This window comes from Dryobates pubescens, chromosome 8, assembly GCF_014839835.1.
Source record: "Dryobates pubescens isolate bDryPub1 chromosome 8, bDryPub1.pri, whole genome shotgun sequence".
In the NCBI taxonomy this organism is placed as follows: Eukaryota; Metazoa; Chordata; class Aves; order Piciformes; family Picidae; genus Dryobates; species Dryobates pubescens.
In genome coordinates, this window is record NC_071619.1 from 8399416 (window position 1) to 8419794 (window position 20379).

The following is a 20379-nucleotide window of genomic DNA, read 5'->3' on the forward strand; positions in this document are numbered from 1 at the left end:
CACTTCCAAATATCCAGGTGCTCATTTCTTTCATTTTCAGCCTGGTTTGCAAAAAAATCAGCCCCTGGATTTGGCACTCAGCAGTGTGTCAGGTTGTAAGGGCTTGCTTTGGAGATGAGCTCTGTTCCCTGAGATGCATTACTAGCATCACTATTAGTGGTCAGCCGAGTGGTCCCAGCCTGATGGTGAGCACGGGTGCCCAGGTACAATTTAATTGGGGTACAGAAGTCTGCCATCACAGAGTGATGCACAGAGGTCAGTGCAAGCTTCTATTTGATCTTTTCCATTTGCCATTTCTGTTGGAGACAATTCATAATTCTGCTAAGGCCACTGCTGAAAGTCGTCTTCATCATCACAAGTCCAAACCACAGTCCCTACAGAGCAGCCAACACTGGGTCTGGTGTCTGGCTGCCAACAGGTTTGGGCTTTAGGAGGTCAGGAAGAAGTGGGTTTCCAGCAATAAGCTTCCCTGTCAGCCTCTATCCCTTGTGTGCTGACAGCACATCCATACAGCAGCTCCTGAGCTGCCGGGTGTGGGAGCAATACTTTGTCAAAGCAGCAGCAGCGTTTCTGTGGATGCTGGGGGCCCAGCCACCTTTTGGACACTCTCCCAGCACTCTTTCCTGATGACACTCATTCTGTGGTGGGTTATTTACGGGGAAGAATCCAGTGCTATTGATCGAATATTTCCCGTGTTCAAAAGAGAAAGGGGGAAAAAATCATGACAAGGAAAAAGAGAAGAGGCTCAAAGAAGATGTGTTTTTTTCATGTTCCAATCGGATGAAGTTTTCCACTTTTTCAAAGCACAGATACATCTCATGGGCCATCAAACACCTATCCTCATTTTGAAGAGGAAGGGCAGATGAGGAGGAATGTTGCTGTTTTATTTTCCTCTGTGATATTCACCCAATTCATTTCAAACTCTGAGAAGAAGGTTTCCAATTCAACCAGTGTATTTTACAAGGGGTCAGCTGAGAAGTGTTGTGGGTGATGTTGCAATGGCCTGTGAGTATCTCTGCCTCTGAGCATCATTCACTAGTCAGCAATTAATAAACCAAACTCTCCCCAGCACTGATTACAGGTTCTCCCACTAGGCCCTTGGCTGCCACCTGCTCTTGCTGCCTGTTGTCCCTCAGCCTGAGGCGTGACGTGGGACTTGGATTTGCAGCAGGGGCACGTGTTCTTTTGTGGGGCAGGTGGATGTTTGGATCCAAGGGTTGTGTCTCTCCTTAGTGATGATGTCAGAGCCTGAGTCTTGCCAGGCTGGACCCAGCACTGGGGAATGCATCCAGCATTCTGGCATGAGGTCATCATTTACCATGACCTTTCACTGCACAGTTGCTCCCTGCACTTAAGCGAGAGATCAGAACGACTTAGAGGTGCCACAAGAGAAGCACACTAGTTAGTGTTAGAGGTGCCTGCCCCAGCACTCCTTATGCATGGGGTTGTTCCTTAGGCCCATGTGTGGTCCTGAAGGCTCCTTGCTGGGACTCAGGGAAGCCACTGGGTGGATCTCTCGCTGCCTGGCCCTGCAGCAGGCGCAGCAGGCAGCAGGGAGGATGCATTGCCTTTGCGATCTGTCGTTTGATGCTCTTTTTTGTGTGTGTGCGCTAGAAATAACTAAACTAGAAAGGGTGCTGACATTCCCTCTTGCCTTTCCTGTCTGGCCCAGCCATACCATATATCTCAGATCCATTTATGTTGTTCTTATTTACAGCTTCATCCTTCAGGTACCTTTATGGCTCCTACTTCATTTCCATTGTAATCCCTCCTTACAGGCTCCGTGTGTGCCGCATCCCGATCTCCTCCAGCGTTCATTAAGCAAACCTGAGCTATGATCTCTCCTTTCACAATGAGCATTTTTTCATTTCCTCCCCAGCCTTCTAATTGCACTCCTGACTTTCCACCTTGGCAATTGTAAGTTTTCTGTCTCAGGGGCTGTGAGCTGTGCAAGCTCTTCTCGGCTCTTAGTCGTTCTTCACTGTGCTTAGCTGCTCACAGTAGTTGCTACGCAGGACTGATATAAAAATAATGAAGCATTTTTTTTTCTTGCCCATCCTTGAGGGAAAGCACACATATGGTCTAACATTGCACTGTGCCAACAGAAAAAAGCACATCTCTTGGTGGGTGGATTCACTGATGAATAATTCTCAGCGGGTCTGGGGAGCTCCAGAAAGAGGTGGATGGGATCTACCGAGGTGGGTGGGAGGATGAGCGTGGTGAAAGGCTGGAGGGGATGTCCCTGGTGAAATGGGCCAAGTGGAAGGTCTAGCTCTCCAGCTGTTGAACTGAAAACTTGACACCACTCTTAGGAATACACTGACTGATCCTCAGGTCTAGACTGGCAGGTAACGAGAAGGTCATTGGACATCGCTCCAGGCAGAAAGAGCTTGTAATATTTGCAGTGTGCCATTTTGTATGCTCTGGCTTTGGGATTTTATGTTAAACTTGACATCTGTGACACGCAACACGTCACTGAGGTGTGTGCTTTCTGGGCTGAGGGGCTGTCAGGCTAAGTCTTGCAGGAGGCACTGGGGCAAAGGCATGGAAAGAAGGACCCACACCTCCCAGTGGATGGTAGTTTGAGCTTCTTCTCATTTCAAGTATCTTATCTCTCTTCCCCCAGCTGGCATTTTAACTGCTTTCACAGTGGAAAAAGCCTTCCTGATGTTTTCATGCACTGGCTCAGGACAGGCTTCCCCAGGCACTGAGGGCTATGAAGCTGTGTGGCCCTGGGCCATGCACAGATTTTAGCTCCTCAGGTGCCTCATTTTTCCCTTTCACCTCCCTGGGTCTTGTGTTTCAGCAAGCTGGCTGCAGAAAATAAAGCCTAGAGGAAGAGAAAGGCAGCAGCTTTACAAGGAGGAATATCCTGGGAGGTTTCTAGCCTTCTCCTACAAGATGATGGAGTGCATGGAAATGATGCCCAGGGCTTCAGAAGGATGGGGGCTCAGTTCTGCCCTCCCCAGGCAAAATTCTGAGTTTGGACTCATTGCACAGCCTGTGTAAAGAGAAGACTCCAGTGTGTGCACAGACAAGTTACTTCCATCATATTTTCTGGCTAAATTGGGCTTTGCCATAGCTGGGGCTAGGACTGAGGTCAAGAAATCCACCAGGGCACAGACAATAGTTGATTCCAACAATGGCAGCAACCAAATACTAGTGAAAAATTACTGACTACCTTTCGAAGGAACCCCTCCAGTCACTCTGAATAAAAGCTTGGGAAAAGGTTTAAGTTAAATAAATAAATAAATAAGATTTTAGAAAAGAATGTCATGTGCTAAGAGGGTCATACCCAGACCTGGTGTTACTGCTTGCCTGCAGCCAGGAGGAGTCAGTGCCCAGGGAAGGACTGAAGGAGCCTGACAGGCACAGGCGGCTGGGGTGGTTTTGGGGGTCAGGAGGACACAAGGATGCTGCTCTTGGCCCTACCAGCATGCCACAGTGCATGGGGCAAAGCAGCCCCTGGCTGCAGTGCCAGCAGTGCTGGAGACTGGCTGGCAAAGCGAACAGGTGACTCAGGGGTGGCAGTGCTTCCCGGGAGGAGATCTGCCGTGGGAGGAACCTTGGGAGCAGCCAGTGTGACCAGCCCTTGGCTCAGCCAGGTTAGAGTGGCAGCGACTCATCGAGGGACCACTGTGAGTCTCCTAATGCAATTATGGTTGCCCAACGATTTCCTTCGTTTCTCACCAGCACGTCCCTCCCATGCCTCCAGGGCCTGCAGCAGGGCTCGCTGTGCCTCTGCAGGCCACTGGCAGGCAGGGTTTGACCGCAGGAGCTGGTGCAGGAGAGTTTCCTGTCACATCCCAAGAACGGAAAAAGCTCAGCAGCGCTTGGATGTAATTTTGCTCATCTTTACTCATGTGACATCCTCACAGCCAAATACAAATAGACTGTTGCTGCTGCTACTCGGAGCACCTGGTGTTGTAAGGGGAGGGCAAAAGCAGAGGGGATCTGCTGGGTCATTTAGTCCAACTATTCTGAGCAGCTGCGTCATATAATCCCCTTCACAAATTTCCCAGCCTCCTGGCAGCCCCCACCACTTAATACCCATTTGTTCGTGTGCCAGCGTTAGCTGCGGTTCAAAAGCTGTTCTCTCTCCTCAGTATTTCCCTACAGCTTCCTCTTCATCTCCCTCTGCCCCCTCTCACTGTAGCTAAGGAGAAGGATCTTGCATCCTCCTAGGTTTATCCCACCTGCCCCCCCCCCCCCATCTTCACCATAGCCATGGATGATCATTGCACCAGCACCATGGGCAAGTCACCGCACCCTGGCTGCTGGTCTGCTGCCCACAGCCACACTGCATGGATGGCTTCTCATTTCTTTCCAGTCAGATGAGATCCCTCTGTCTTACACCAACTGTGTCACAGCAAACCCCACTGCTGCCAGTCCCAATTCCCCTTTAGTACAGGTCCTTCATGCAGTGAGAGATCTGCTCTGCTTCCACTAACAACACCTTGTGTGGTGCTGTCAGATACCTGTCTGAAGAAGCAATGTGTCCTGTGGCACTTCCTGGCCTAGAAAAAGCTCAGGTTGTAAAGAAAGTGCTCATTGCACTTACAGCCCTTTCTCCTTTCTCTCCAGCCCTTTGACTGTTGTTTCCTCCAGGACCCCAGATGCTGTTGGATGCCCTACAGAGTAAAAGGCTTGCAGAATAAAAGCAAATAAAATGCCCCAAAACCAGTGTGCAGTGCAGGAGAGAGTGACTGTGGCTCCCTGACATGGTTGGCCAAGCAGTGCACACCTTGCTTAAATCAGCATCTGACCAGGCAATGTCTCCAGCAGCAACACGTTTGCTCCATGTTACTGACTCGCTGCCCTGCATTGGGTATTTCCCTCCCTACAGTCACTCTTCACTCAGGGCTCCAAAAAACCACTACAAACCTGCAGCTATTGACTCTCAGAAAGCCAGTGATAGAAAAGAATACAAATTCTCTGCTCTGGATTTCAGGCTGCTGAACTCAGTGGCAGATGACTTGGTCCACGTTAGCCAGTTTAAACCTTTGGCTGTGATTAAGACTCTGATGCTGATTTTCTCATGGCCTGCTCCAGCTGCCAAACCACTTTGCCACTTGATGTTTTAAGATGCTGTTTGCAAAGGTATCTCTCTGAATCTAGCCAGAGATGCCCTCAGCACCTGCAGGAAGCTGAGCTCTGAGATTTTGGTTCAAACCTACTCCCATTTATATGTATAACTCCAAGAAAACACTCCAGCCTACAGCAAGAGGGACCCAGCCCTCAGCATGCTCACAGCCTCCAGGGAATGGGAGAAAAATTATTTATTTGGCTTCCTGGGGCTAGCAACAGGATTTGTCATCTTCAAAACACCTGGGATGATTCAGTGTTGGAGGCTGAGTGATGGAGACTTGAATGTGCTGCAGGCTGTGGCAGGTGAAGCAGGGTAGGGACAACAAATCCCAACTGGGGCTGGAGGGTGGTGGTGGGACAGCACCAGAGCAAGCTCAGTGCCAGGAGCCTGGGAATGCTAGCACTGAAGAGGACACTGTAGAAACCCAGGGCTGACTCGATGGGCAGCTGAGCTGAAACACTTAATTATACTGGAGGTGTACAGGATGTGGCCACCTGGCACCACTGCCAGCAGGAAGAGACCACAGGGCTACAACGGCTGGAAAGCAGCTGGAGAAAGGCAGAGGCTGCAGGGTGGAAGCTGAGCCTCGTGGCTGCTGCTGAGCTGAGCTGGCACCACAGAGGATGGGCTCCAGCAGCCGTTTGTGCTGAAGCCAAACTGGTGAAAACTCACTGCATCCAGGCACCATCCCTGCCTGCTTGCCTGCCAAGCCCTGCCCTGCAAGGGCTTCACCCAGCCAGGGCAGCCAGACATGGCAGAGGCTAGAGCAAGGGCATAAATAAAAAGGTTAATATTTTCCACCCGTCTCTCCCAGCTGCCGTGCAGCTCGCAGCTGTTTCTCCCCAGTCAGGCTGGCCACAATACTCGTTGGGTTGGTATTTAATTGCCTCTCCCTAACGATGCATTAGGCAGGGTGTAATTTGCCAGCGCTGGCCAAACAATACAGATAAAGGCAGTTTGCACACAAAGGCAGCGGAGCAGAGAAACTGCCCCGTCTGATTCCGCTCCCCTTTGGAGCCGGTGGCTCCAGACATGGGCGGGATGCGAAGCGGCCGACGTCGTGGCCTTGGGGAGGAGGAAGGAAGATGCCAAATAACAGGAGGCACCCGCCTGTGCTGCCCTCAGCCGGGGTGAAGTCATCAGTGTCCCCAGCGTCACCAGGACTGGGCTGCCGTGTGCCAGCTCAGGGGCTGGCCGTGTGTTGTTACAGCTCAGTGCACCCCTTTCATTTGGCTTCCTTTTCCCCCAAGTGCAGGTATAAGGATATTGTAAGATTGCTCCCCCTGCCATTGTTTAAGCACAGCAGCACGAGCACATGCATGGAAGAGTCCAATGGAGAGGACTGGAGCACTGCCCTGTGAGGAGAGGCTGAGAGCCCTGGAGCTTTTTAGTCTGGAGAAGAGAAGACTGAGAGGGGATTTAATCAATGTTTATAAATAGCTGAGGGCTGGGGGTCAAGAGGCAGGGGACAGGCTCTGCTCACTTGCACCCTGTGATAGGACAAGGGGCACTGGATATAAACTACAACACAGGAGGTTCCACCTCAACATGAGGAGGATCTTCTTCACTGTGAGGGTCACAGAGCACTGGAACAGGCTGCCCAGAGAGGTTGTAGAGTTCCTTCTCTGGAGAATTTCAAGACCCATCTGGATGTGTTCCTGTGCAACCTGTGCTGGATTCTATGGTCCTGCTCTGGCAGGGGGGTTGGACTTGATCTTCAGAGGTCCATTCCAACCCCAAACATCCTATGATCCTATGAACTTTGTTCTTGCTTGGGACTCACCCAGCTGGAGTTTTAAAAGCCAACAGGTTTAATTTAGGAGGCAGAAGGGTTGCTGCAATACTGGTGTGGCTCCTTGGTGTTTCCTGGGACCTTGGCTTCAAGGGAAGCAGGTAAAAAGGGAACAAAAAGGGAAAAGCTTCATCTCACAGGCACAGCTTCTCATTCTGGCTCTCAGGAACCATGATGCTCAGAGCATCTCTGCCCTCCTCAGCTCCCCTCACAACCCAAAGTCCATCCAAGGGAGAGAGGGTTCACCCAGGTGCTCTAAATAAACAAGAAGGAGGGAGTTAAAAATTAGCCTGCTCTCACAATGCAGAAAAGAAAAACCTGCCCTTCCTTGCACTGACCCAGGGCAGAGAGCTGTGTTTATGACCATGTATAATGCAGCCATGTATCATAAAGAAAGAAACAGGCAATCCCCACAGAGACAAGGGCAGTCACACAGGTCACAGGTGGATTTGAGTGTTCCTTAAATATTTACACAAACTACACTGTTAAGAGTTTCTGCTAAAGGACTGCAAATTTCCTGCACACAGCAAGCTTTAAAATTGCCCAGAAATTAAACCTTGTCATTAACACCAGCAGGGGAACCACCTGGGTTTGGACACCCAAGTATCTTTAGGATATCGGAGGGGGGGGTGCAATCCCACCTGTACAGTAGTGACTCCCATGGCTTGCTCACTCGTGCGTGGGTCTGCAGGAGCCCTGCAGCTCTGCCCTACCCTGCAAAGGGAGACTTGTCTGGGGTAGAACCAGGCTCCTGCATCCTGTGCCCACACAAGTACAGGCAGCAGTACAGGTTAGGGGCTGCCCTGCTGGCAAGCAGCTCCACAGAGAAAGACCTCAGAGTCCTGCTGAACAGCAAGTTCTCCATGGGACAACAATGTGACCCTCGTGGCCAAGAGAGCCAATGGTATCCTGGGGTGCATCGAGAAAAGTGTGTCCAGCGGGTCTGGGGAGGCTGTTCTGCATCTCTTCTCTGCCCTGGTGAGACCACACCTGGAATACTGCAGCCAGTTTTGGGTTCCCCAGTTCAAGAAAGACAGAGAACTGCTAGAGAGAATCCAACACAGAACCATGAGGATGATTAGGGGACTTGAGCATCTTCCTGTGAAGAGAGACTGAAATCCCTGGGGCTGTTTAGTCTTGAGAAGAGAAGACTGAGAGGGGATCTCATCAATGTCTGTAAATGTCCGAGGGGTGGGTGTCAAGTGGAGGGGGCCAAGCTCTTTTCAGTGGTGCACAGTAATAAGACAACAAACAACAGTTCAAGCTTGAACAGAGAAGAACAGCATGAGGTGAAATGAGCATTCTTTACAGCGAGGGAGCAGGCTGCCCAGAGAGGTTGTGGAGTCTCCTTTTCTGAAGACTTTCAAAACCCACCTGGATTCATTCCTGTGCAGACTACCCTAAGTGCTCCTGCTTTGGCAGTGGGGTTGGACTCGATCTCTGGAGGTCCCTTCCAATCTCTAAAGTACTGTGATACCACTCAGCATCCTCCTGCTGCCGCTAGCACGGCCCCCCCCCGCCCCGCCGAAACCGGCTGCTTCGTCACCAGGTTGCACATTAACGCCCACACCTACGACTGGGGTAATTTAGGAGGAACTGTCAGATAACCTTGTCCTGGCGCCCGGCATCCTGGCACCTGGCACCCAGCGCCCGGCGTGCGCCTGGGCACAGGAGCTGCCTCTGACGCCTGCGCGGACGCAGGCTGAGAGGAAGCAAACAAAAAACAACAACAAGAAGAAAAGAGGCTGTTTGAAGCTCTCTGGAACAGGAGGAAATCGAGGGTGTGTCAAGATGGAATAGCACAAAGCCAGCAGGGAAATGGGGTTTATTTATAAACTCTAGAGGAGTGCCATGAACAATGGAGTGGGTGGTTCTCATCCCACCCAGAAAGGGAAAAGGAGCCCAAGCCCATCTGCCACCGGCACGGAGGGACCGGCCTGCTGGGGAGCCCTGGCCGGACACTCAGCTGTGGGATCCTGGAGAGCTCCAGGAAGGCAGCATCCATCCCTGGGCAAGTTTGGGGTTGCACCACTGTTCCTGTGCAGCGGCAGTCCTGAGCCTGTTTCAGAGCAGGTGATGCAGGAGCAAACCTTGCTTCTGCTCACTGGGTGGGGTGTGCTTGCCCTCTGTTCCTCTCGCTGCTGCTCAGCCCTCGGACGGGACACAAAGGAGGTGCTGAAGTTGAGCCTTTTGACCCAGTGCCTGCGGACATGGGCTGGTGGTGCCAGGTCTAGACATGGCTTTAGGGGCAAGAGGGACACAGCTAGAACTCAGTGAGCCAGGTGTTTAAGGCCACAGGGTAAAGCTGAGTGCATAGGTAAGAGCCCTGCAAAGGAAGTTTGTGACTGCAGCTCCCTGCTGCCCAGGGCGATTGTAAACACATATTCACAGATTCATAGAATGGTTTCAATCTGCACACCAGGGACATTCCTCTTCCTTCAAAAACATTCTGAGTTTAGCTTTTTTTTTCCCATGACATCTGCATGAACATTTTCTCCTCCAGCAGAGATGGCTGAGGAAGATAGGAGTCCAGGAGAAGATGAAATGAAAATCACAGTATCACAGTACATCAGAGGTTGGAAGGGACCTCCAGAGATCATCGAGTCCAACCCCCCTGCCAAAGCAGGAGCACTGAGGGCAGTCCTCACAGGAATGCATCCAGGTAGGTTTTGAAAGTCTCCAGACAAGGAGACTGCACAACTTCTCCGGACAGCCTGTTCCAGGGCTCCGTCACCCTCACTGTAAAGAAGTTTCTCCTCATGTTGAGGTGAAATCTTCTCTGTTCAAGCTTGAACCTGTTGTTTGTTGTCTTATTACTGTGCACCACTGAAAAGAGCTTGGCCCCCTCCACTTGACACCCACCCCTCAGATATTTATAGACATTGATGAGATCCCCTCTCAGTCTTCTCAAGGCTAAACAGCCCCAGGGATTTCAATCTCTCTTCCTAGGGAAGATGCTGAAGATGTTAATGCTGAGAACTTTAGAAGCTTCAGTGTGTACTTACAGGTACACCATAGACATGTATAACCCCACAAACACACGCTCTCATTTTTCCTATGCATGTCACATTTGCAGCTGGGTGAACTTGAGGATTGTACAGAATTAACCAGACTGGCAAGAAAACTGACAGGGGCAGAGGATGGACCCTGTGCCAGCGGAAGAGCAATGGATTGAAAGGAGCTGTCAGGAGCTTGACATTATCCCTGCTGCCTTGCATTGCCCTATCCTGGGCTCCCAATCCTGGATCTCCAGTAAGGCAAGAGCATCCTTCCTGGCTGCTGGAGTCACAGCCCTGGCAGCACTGTGGTTAGCACAGGAGCTAAGAGGTGCTGTCATTCCTTTAGGACTGCTGGAGTTACAAAATCTAATCCTAAAATCACTTTGTAATCACATCTATCACGTTAAGAGGCAGCTGACAAAAATGGCACACACGTGTGTGTGCTCCTCAAAGAGCCTGGCCAGCATCACACAGCAAAACCTATTTAATCCTTGTGCTGGCACATGCTGGCAGGGGCAATGCTCTACACACTTCCCAGACCTTTTTCTTTCTCTTTACAGGACTATGCCCCATTTAACCTAAATTTCCCAGATATTAAGCCATTTGTGAGCTATAGAAACTCAGGCATTAGGGCAGGCAGAGTGGCTTTTGCAGCCCATCTGGCAGGGGAACAGCTTGTTGCTGGCCCACAGATATGGGGAATTTGCCCTTTTAAAACCCAGCTGAAAAACAAGTTAGTTCTGGCTGCCTCTGCCTGCCCATGCCCCAGAGCAGCTCAGAAAGGACAGCAGTGTGTCTGGTGCTCCTCCTAAGCCCTGCCTTCAGAGTCCATACCAGCCAAGAGGTGACAGTGATGGGACTTGGGCACACCAGTTCCTGCTCTTAACACTTCTCCACCCATCCTGCTGCAGCTTGGGGTGTCCAGGGCTGCACCACACTCACACAGTGCCCAGGCAGCAACTGTGCAATATGGGAGGCTCAGCTCTTCCCAACAGCTCTATTACAGATCTCAGACTTCTGCTCAGTTATTTAATTATGGCAAGAATCACTTTTCCTTTAAGATTGCTGGAGTCAGCATCATCATGCAGGGATAATTAGCAGCCTCTTCTTCAAGCACCTACCTAGTCACAGAGTGGCTCCCAGAGAGGAACATAATTTCTCTGCCCAGCTAAGCAGGAGGAGGGCTTGGAGCTGCTTCTTACAGCATCCCCTCATTTCATTAAGAATGAAAGTCAAAGCACTGGAGATGCTCAAGATGACAGGTTCATGTTAAAACATAACAGCATTTAATGATCTAGCCACTGCAAAGAGCCACCTAATTTATCAACCCACAAGGACAGGGTTATATGAGCCTGTCCCCTCTGCAGGCTTGGTGTGCCTCTGCATTGCAAATGTGTCATAGAATCATAGAATTGTTAGGGTTGGAAGGGACCTCAAGGATCAGCTAGTTCCAATCCCCCTGCTATGGGCAGGGACACCTCACACTAGATCAGGTTGCTCAGAGCCACATCCAGCCTGGCCTTAAAAACCTCCAGGGATGAGGCTTCTGCCACATCCCTGGGCAACCTGTTCCAGTGTCTCACCACCCTCATGGGGAAGAACTTCTCCCCAACATCCAATCTGTATCTACCCATTTCTAGTTTTTTCCATTCCCCTTAGTCTGGTAATCAGCAGGGATATGCTACTACCTGACACCCTGAAAAGTCCCTCCCCAGCTTTCATATAGGCCCCCTTCAGGTACTGGAAGGCCACAAAAAGGTCTCCACAGAGCCTTCTCTTCTCCAGACTGAGTAGCCCCACCTCTATTTCCTTAACATCCTCTGCTTGGTGCTGGGCTCTGCCCAGGCAGCTGCAGAGCTGCAGAGGGAGCACAGCACCGTGTTTCCATTCACCCAGACACCACTTTGGTTCTTTCATGTAATATTGATTTCTCAAAGTGAATATTTTTTTCTGAGTGTCTAGTAAAGCAGCAATATTGAGAGCCTTGATTAGAGCTAAATGAGAGCAGGGACTATTCTCAGGGAAGCAGCATATCCCTGCTTTGGGGGGCAGCACACAGGGTGCACTGGGATTAAAGGCTGAATCCTAATCTCTCTGGGGGTTAATGCAACACAGGTGGATTGCCAAAATCCACCCCAGAAAGGAGTTGGTAGTTCATGATGAACCCCAGAGCTGTTCCATGTTGATGTGGGGTTCAGGGGGACTGGAGGTGCTGCCTGGGAACACAGTTCCTTTGGGGGAAACTTTGACCTGCTTGCACAAACCCTGCAAGGGTCAAAGGCTCAGACAAGATTATTTTCACACAGATAAAGTTGCTGATCCCCTGTGTAAAACATGCTGATCTCTCCAGCCAGGCTGGATGCCTGTTACTGCCCTGTGCCACATGCCAGCACTTTGCTGTGTTCACACCAGCACCTGTGGAGGTTAAATTGGAGGAAGAGGCTGAAAGGAAAAGCAAAAGCTTTTGCATGCATACAGTGTACCTTGCTTTCAACTCGAGCCCAAAATAGCCTGAGTAAGAGAACCACCAAGAATATTTCCCCTTGTGACCCCTTGTTTGCACAAAGCTCATTTTAAATGAAGGGACAGGACACTTACCTCTTGAAGTATTCATCACAGGCTCAGCAGCCCCCAGGGAGTGGCTGGTCCTGCAGGTGTCCTCACCAGACCCACAGGCACAAGGATGCTGGCAGGGCAGTCCAGGTAACACTGACATAGCACGTGCACCTTTGCCCCAAGAAGGCAGTCAAGGCGTCTCTAGTACCATAAAGCAACTCCAGAGGCAGAAATCCAGCCAAATGGAGTAAATCAGCCCCAAATATCTGGTTATATTAAACCAACCAACCCAAAAAAATTATCACTCCAGTAACCAAATATTCTTCTGTTACCCAGATCATGGAAGAGAGAAGTCTGCCTGGCATGCCTCTTCCAGCTAATTTGTGAAGCTGGCCACATTAAATATATCCAGGAAGGACCAAATGCTCCAGCTGAAGGTGAATGATCACATTGAGGTGACATGCCAACCATGTTGAAATGGATGTGGTTACTTACTAGATGTAAGCATGGCTGAATACATCTAAATAAACTCTAGTTGCTTAGACAACATACCTCTAATGCTGCCTGAATGTTGACTCTTACCAGCTTTAAAACAAAACTGAAGCCAGGCATGATAAATAATGTAATGATTTTGTACCTCTGCAGATAGAATTAGCATGTGTAATATATATATATACACACACATATACAAACATATATGTAATTATAGGCACTGGTGTTTGAGAGAGTTGCCTAGCCAGATGGAAAAGAGCAAGTACTGAAAACACTTTGCAGTTGCCTGCTAAAGAGAAAATGGTGCATAAATTCACTGGAATAAATTGGCAGCTGATACTTGGGGAAGGGAACTCTTGCCCCACATTCCCAGACTGCTGAGTGCATTTGGCAGCCAACTTCCCCATGTTGTCCATTCACCTAAAGAGGAATTTGGGGTGGAAGTGTCCCACATCTAAGGGCAAAGCACTCTGTGTAACAGCAGCTGCTGCAGTGCACTCACATCACCTTTGTAGGTAATTTTTGTCATCCAGCAAAGATGCAACTCAGGAAGCAATGGTCCTCTGAAGAAACTCAAGAGGTCCCAGTGCAGCACTTGCCCAGGTACACATCTGCATTCCTACAACACCCAAGTGATAAAAGCAGGATCTGGGCTCTGTTTGTCCTCCCCACTCTGCCAGGCTCCTGCTTGGCCCACAAATCCCTCTGCACTGGTTGCTTGTACTGCAGACCTCACAGTCACCTTCAGATACATAGAATACATAGAATAGAATATATAGAATAAACCAGGTTGGAAGAGACCTTCAAGATCACCGCATCCAACCCATCAACCAATCCAACACCACCCAAACAACTAACCCACGGCACCAAGCACCCCATCAAGTCTCCTCCTGAACACCTCCAGTGATGGCGACTCCACCACCTCCCCAGGCAGCCCATTCCAATGTGCAATCACTCTCTCTGTATAGAACTTTTTCCTAACATCTAGCCTGAACCTCCCCTGGCGCAGCCTGAGACTGTGTCCTCTTGTTCTGGTACTGGCCGCCTGGGAGAAGAGACCAACAAGGTGTGCAGAGAAAGCCTTACCTGCTGCTATTGCCTTCCCTTTTCAACCTAGTAGGTCACACACAATGAGCAGCATGGCAAATGTCCTCCATTTCATGACCCATCTGGGCTTCAACCTGGAGGTTTTTGGTGTGGGAAAGGCAAGAATTAATCCTTGGGCCTGGTCTTGCTGAAAAGGAGATACAGAATACAGAATTAACCAGGTTGGACAAGACCTTTGAGATCATCAAGTCCAACCCTATCACCCAACACCATCTAATCAATTAAACCATGGCACCACATGCCTCATCCAGTCTCTTTTTACACACTTCCAGTGATGGTGACTCCACCACCTCCCTGGGCAGCTCATTTCAATGGCCAATCACTCTTTCTGTGAAGAGTTTCTTCCTAACATCCAGCCTAAACCTCCCCCAGTGCAGTTTGAGACTGTGTCCTCTTGTTCTGGTGCTGGTTGCCTGGGAGAAGAGACCAACCCCCACCTGGCTACAACCTCCCTTTCAGGTAGTTGTAGACAGCAATAAGGTCTCCCCTGAGCCTCCTCTTCTCCAGGCCAAAGAACCCCAGTGCCCTCAGCCTCTCCTCATGGGGCTTGTGCTCCAGACCCATGCAATACCATGCAAACAACCCCAGCTCCCTCAGCCTCCTCATAGGGCTTGTGCTCCAGACCCATGCAATACCATGCAATTGCTTGTGCAGCTGATGCAAGTGCAACTGCACAGCTTCAATGCATTTGTTTTCCAGTTTTCTCAAGGCACTGGCTGCGATTTCTCTGACTCAAGTTCAGTGTTCAGAACTTTGGTGCCTCAAGGAGCAGAGTTTCATGCCCAAGGAGCCATTAGGCAGATAACATCTCAGCATGTGGAGGGGCACAGTGGTGGCTTCCAAAGTGCAGGAAATGGTGCAGCAGCAAGGCAAGGCCACCTCACTGCCTCAGCTTAGAGCCAGACTTCTTTACAGAAAGGGGTTTTAAAAGCAAGCTGTCTTTGCAGGCAGGCATGGCTTGGGGCTGAGTTTACATGAGTTTAATGAAGTTTTGAAAGTTTGCAGAACCTCTCTCATTTAGCTGTTATGACAGAGGTAAACAGAATCAGGTCATGTCCCACACCACGTGGCCATTGGTATGGGGACTCAAAGCATTCCCAAGACTTAGTGCCAACGTGTGAGACATGATGGGCAGGTCCCTGCACCACCATTAACACTCACAGACCCTTAACATGAAGACCTGTTCATTAAGGGTCAATTAGCTGCTCTCAACACCTTGGGTGGAGAAAAGCAGACATATGTAACAACCTCCTCATTCCCCCTGCTGTGGGAACACACGAAGGAGAGGGAAAGAGCTCAGCTACTAGGATGACCAACAGGTAACTCAGTCCTCAGAAGGCCCTCCAGCATAGCAGCCAGTTGCTGTGTTACTGGCTTTTGGGACAGCTTTTCCACTTGTAGCTCAGGGCCTTTCTATCCATCAAGCCAAGGGCTCTTCTGCACCTTGCCTGTGGAGAGAAATCAGGCTTCTAATTCCAGCACCTCACTTTAGGCAATGTTTGAGCTTCCTGTACCTTTGGGATGAGAGGGATGAGTGCTGTGCATGGTGAGGAGGTCAGAGAGCAGCCAGCAGCTGATGTGCTGAAGGTCAAAACGAGCACCAGCTGGCAGCATCTGCTGGGCAGCAGAAGGCTCCTGCTCAGAGCCCTGCTTGGGACAATTTCAGTTATTCCTTATAGAGTTGAACTTCTTGCTGGCCTGATAACCTAGAGCACAAGGTTTGGCTTTGCAAATCACATTTTGCAAATCAAAACTTTGCAAAAGCTACAGCAGCAGCCAGCACCAGGCAGTCCTGCCAAGCTGCTGCTGCAAAGGCAAAAGGAAAGTCACCAGGAAGTTTTGACACTAAAGTAGGCAAGGCAGAAAGGTGCAGGATCCTTTGGCCCTGGTGGATAGTGGCTCTCTTCCCCTTGAGAGATGGGGAGTCCTGGGAAGGGCCTTCAGCAGCCCCTGACCTGTCCAGCCAGGGAAGGTGAGAGGCTGGGCAGCTCTAGCACAGCTGGGTTGAAACTTCTCAAGTCAGTTTCTCTTCACATCCTTCCATCATCCCTCCTGGGACCAAGAGAAAACACTCCCTCCAAATATGGGAAGACCAGGACACAAAGCCAGGAGGGACAGCAATGGTAGCTGTGTGCCAGCTACAGCAAGGATTTTCAGGTGAGGTGCTCACCCCTGTGTGCAGCTGAAGCCAGCACATCCACTTTCCCCAGTCCCAAAGTGTTCCACAACGAAATAAAAGCTCCCCCAGGGGTTTGGCAAAACGTTACCTGACACAGACCACAGCCATTTCTGCACCAAAATTCAAACGCAGGTGTAGCTTGGAGCTCCTGAAACATGAGACTGGAGAAAGACCTTCACTGTCTGGTGAAGCCTGAGCTCTGCCCAGACCTCAGCTCTGCACAGCAAACATCCCAGCTCCGGTGGGCTGGCAGAGGATCTTCAGCATCTGGCCCTGAGCACCACTCCTTGACTGTGACACCAACATGTGAATCACAAAACCCTCTGCAGAAAGCCTGGCAGCATTTTGACGATGAAACAAAATGCAGCCGAGTCAGACCAAAGAGACAACTTGCAGAGGAAGCACCATGCCACCAGCCCTGCACAGCTGTAGGGAGAGGCTTTTATATTCACTCCAGCAGCCAAATTAACCCCTAATAGCTTTCCCCCCGCTTTTGCATTGCAGCCATTCTCACAAAACTATAAAGGCCAAGGCGTTTTTCACTGAAGTTCTGCGGTGCAAGAAGACAGGAAGGGAAAAATAATAATAATTTTAAAAAGATCAAAAAGGCAGAGAGCAGCCCCACAGCATGGGCCCTGGGAGCACCCTGCAGACAGGCAAGTGCCACATCAGCCAGGGCAGTGGGATTTGGCCCATTTCCATTGCTCTGAACTGTGGGGATGTCATCAGAGCTGAGACGTGTCTCCTGGAGCCCAGGCAGCCCGGCACAGCTGGCAGGGCAGGCAGGGCAATGAAGCTCAGCCCCACATTTGCTGGTTGCCAAACTTTGTTCTCTCCCTCCTTGCTCAATATAACTAACCTTAAAATAAAACAATAGCTGTGAGCTGCTGGCAGTGAAGGGATGTGAAGGGTGAGGAGCAGTGCTGGCTTCAGACAGAGCTCAGCAGGGGCTTCTGAGGCCCCTTTGGGCACATATGGGGTTCAGCCACTCTCTAGGGTGGCCAAACAGATGCAGTACCAAGAGGGGTACAGCCTCTGCTCACCTGGCCCCCAGAGCAATGCTCCCCTATGCTGGCCAGAGCTTCATCAGGAGACAGGAGAAGAGCTGCACACAGAGGCTCCATGATGGCTGCACCCACTGCTGCTGGAGAGCATGCAGCCCTCCGGGTCCTGTGTCTTCACAGGCTGTGACAGTGACCCCCAGGCACTTACCCTGTTGCATGGTCAGACCCTGTGTGAAATGCAGCCTGGGACTCTGCCAGGATGTGGTTTCCCTGTTGAGGCCACAGCTTGATTTAAAGCTGAGGATCTGCATGATGTGCTAATGTCAATGTCACACCTGAGCACGAGACCCTGGATGGGAAGATGCCTGTTTTCTCTTTCATATCAGCTTGAGCCTTTGGCTTTCCCTCCCCAAGTTTGATGCAGTACAAATGTTGGCCAGAGATAGGAAGGAGAGACTAGAAAAGTCAAGCAAAACAGACCAAAAAGGAAGTTCTGCTAAACATGTGCTCCAGATGCTTCCAGCCATCATTTTTCCTTGATGTGCTTAACTTATTTACAAGCAGATCCCAAGCAAATAACATACTGACAACACCTTCACTTCACAAAATGACAAATGTGCCTTTTTTTCCCCTCTTAGAATCAGCTCAGGGCATCTGTCCCTTCGACCATTCTCTTTCTCACCATCCATCCCAATGCCTTACCCAGCTCCCTCCCAACCACTATTTTCCATGCCCAGCAGTTAACAATACAAACAGCTTTAAGCTTTTCCCTTCCAAAGTTTGACCAACAGAAAACCAACTGTAACAAATCATACTGGAAGCCCAACCTGCCCCATATCTCATTTACAACAAAGCCAAAAAGATGACCCTCAAGCAAGAGTGTAAGAAGAGGGCAAGCATACAGTGAGGCTTCACAAGACCTCATCTTCAGCCTCCAACAAAGTGCAGTTCAGACTGAGAGGCCAAACTGTGCCTTTGGCAGAATTTACTAGCTGAAGAGAAAAGAGTAACAAAAGGGCTGGCAGTGGCAAGGCATGCCATTCTCTGCCAGAGGCTTGTGAAAGTTTAGTACAAGTGTCCAAACTCTGTGGTTGAACTTCCAAAGCAGCAGGGTGGTTTATTTTTCCCCTAATATTTTAAGTAATTTCCTTCTCTGTAGACCTTTCCTGCAGACACAGCTGCTATGACTTCTGGTTCTCCATTCACACACCCACAGCTCACCCGCGGGGTGGGGGATCAGCAAGGCTCTGCCCTGACCCCCAACATATCTGAAGCTCTGCTCCTTCTCAGCTCTCATTCCACCCCCCCCGCCCCCCCCCAGGAATTTCTGCCACTTCTGCCCCAACCACCCAGAAACTCTTGGACCTTCTGGCTTCTGGGTAAACTTGTTAGAGAGAAAATATGTGACATAAGGGTAGTTCTTCTGCTCAGTGGAGGACGTGGGGGAAAAAAAAGGGGGGGGGGGGGGGGGGGGGTGAGGGGGAAGGAGAGCAGGGGAGACTTGCCTCCTGGCCAAAGCCCACTCCGTTGGTGGATTTGGAAACGAATCAATAGAGAGAGTGAGTCTGACAGCCAGATGTCTGCTTTCATCTCGCTGCGCTGGGACTGGAGTAAAGCCCACAAAAATCTCCACCAAAACACTTTCTTTGCGAGCCCTTTGTTAATGGCTTTCTGACTGCAGAGAACGCAGGCAGCAAACGTGAAAGTCTGATGCCATCTAAAGGCCGCTGGAATTTTCACCTTCCAAAGGCTGCGTTTGACTTTGGGGCTCAACCACGATTTCAGAGCTTGAACCCTCCCATTTACATCGACCTCTGCAGACAAACGAAATGCTGCAACCAGCTGGAAAGGGACCTCGAGAATACATCCAAGGAAATGTTTTCTCCAACCCCCTGCTTCAGCACATCGGCCCTGTGTAGCTCCCACCACTGTTGAGGCAGTAGTGTGTTTAAAGGATTAAAGATCTGCAGGGCTAACTCAAGAGTCAGCTGGGATGCATGAACAGAGCTGGTGGCACAAGCTGCCACCAGGTTTGCCCTCCAGTTCTCATCATCAGGCTTTGTTTTGTTTGCTAACACCTTAGATCAAACTTGACTGAAACTTTCCATGAGCAATGCTGGTCCAGCCTGGCTTCCAAAGAAGGTGGTTGGAGAAAAGTGTTTCTACACAACATCCTAGCAAATCTTCATCTTGGAAACCTAAGTTGCTGCTGGCTTTACAACTGAGGATAGAAATTGAGGCAAAGGCCTGAGCAACCTTAGTAGTAGGGATGAGCTTCCTGCTGTTCCTCCAAGAGCCTGTGCAAGTTTGGCTAATCTGCAAGTCTCTAAAACTAGGTTTATGAAGGTTCTGTGAAGCTAAAAGGTCAGGAGTGCCCATCTCCACTGAATGCCCTCCTGGCCTCCTCCACTGGGCTGCTTGCACCATTTGAGCCGTGCACAGGGCAGTGCCCACAGACAGGCTGACTGCGCTCCAGCTGCCTGTGTGCACATCTCCAGGCAGTTTCTAATTAGTGTGAGTCCTCCACCTCATTTAGCATACTGGATCCCCAACAGCCTCTGAAAGAGCAAATGCCAACCCATGCAACAGCCCTGTGGGCGAGGGGATGCATCTCCCTACCAGTCTGCAGGAAGGGTGAGGAGGAACATTAGTGCTCTTATCAGGAGCTTCCATCAGACCCATGTGCCCCACATGCTGGCATACAGCAGCCCCTTCTTCCTGTCCTTGGCTTCTTAGCAGTACATCATGGTGAAGAAATCTCCACAGGCTGAAACAGTGACAACTCAGTTTTGCAAACAGGACACCTAGAAAACCTGAAAATCCTCAGCTACTGAGAATCAGAAGAAACAGCTGCCTATGCTACATGCTCAGCAGTGTACAATAACTCAGCTGGCAAGGCAGGAAAATCTTGGTCAGAATGGCCTCATACAGCCTTCACCATGGCACAAGCCTCTCTTCCTACAGCTTCTGAAACCTCACCTAAAGCATATCTCATTCTGCAGGTCTTGCTGATCAAGCAAAATCTGTTTTGCTGCGCAGCACTTACCTCCAGAACAGGTGACAGTCTATAAAGTAGCCAGCAGGTGGTCACCCAGATCACAACACAGATTTCAGTATGGCCATACATAGAAGTGGGGTAAAAAGCAGCTTCGTTTGCTTCT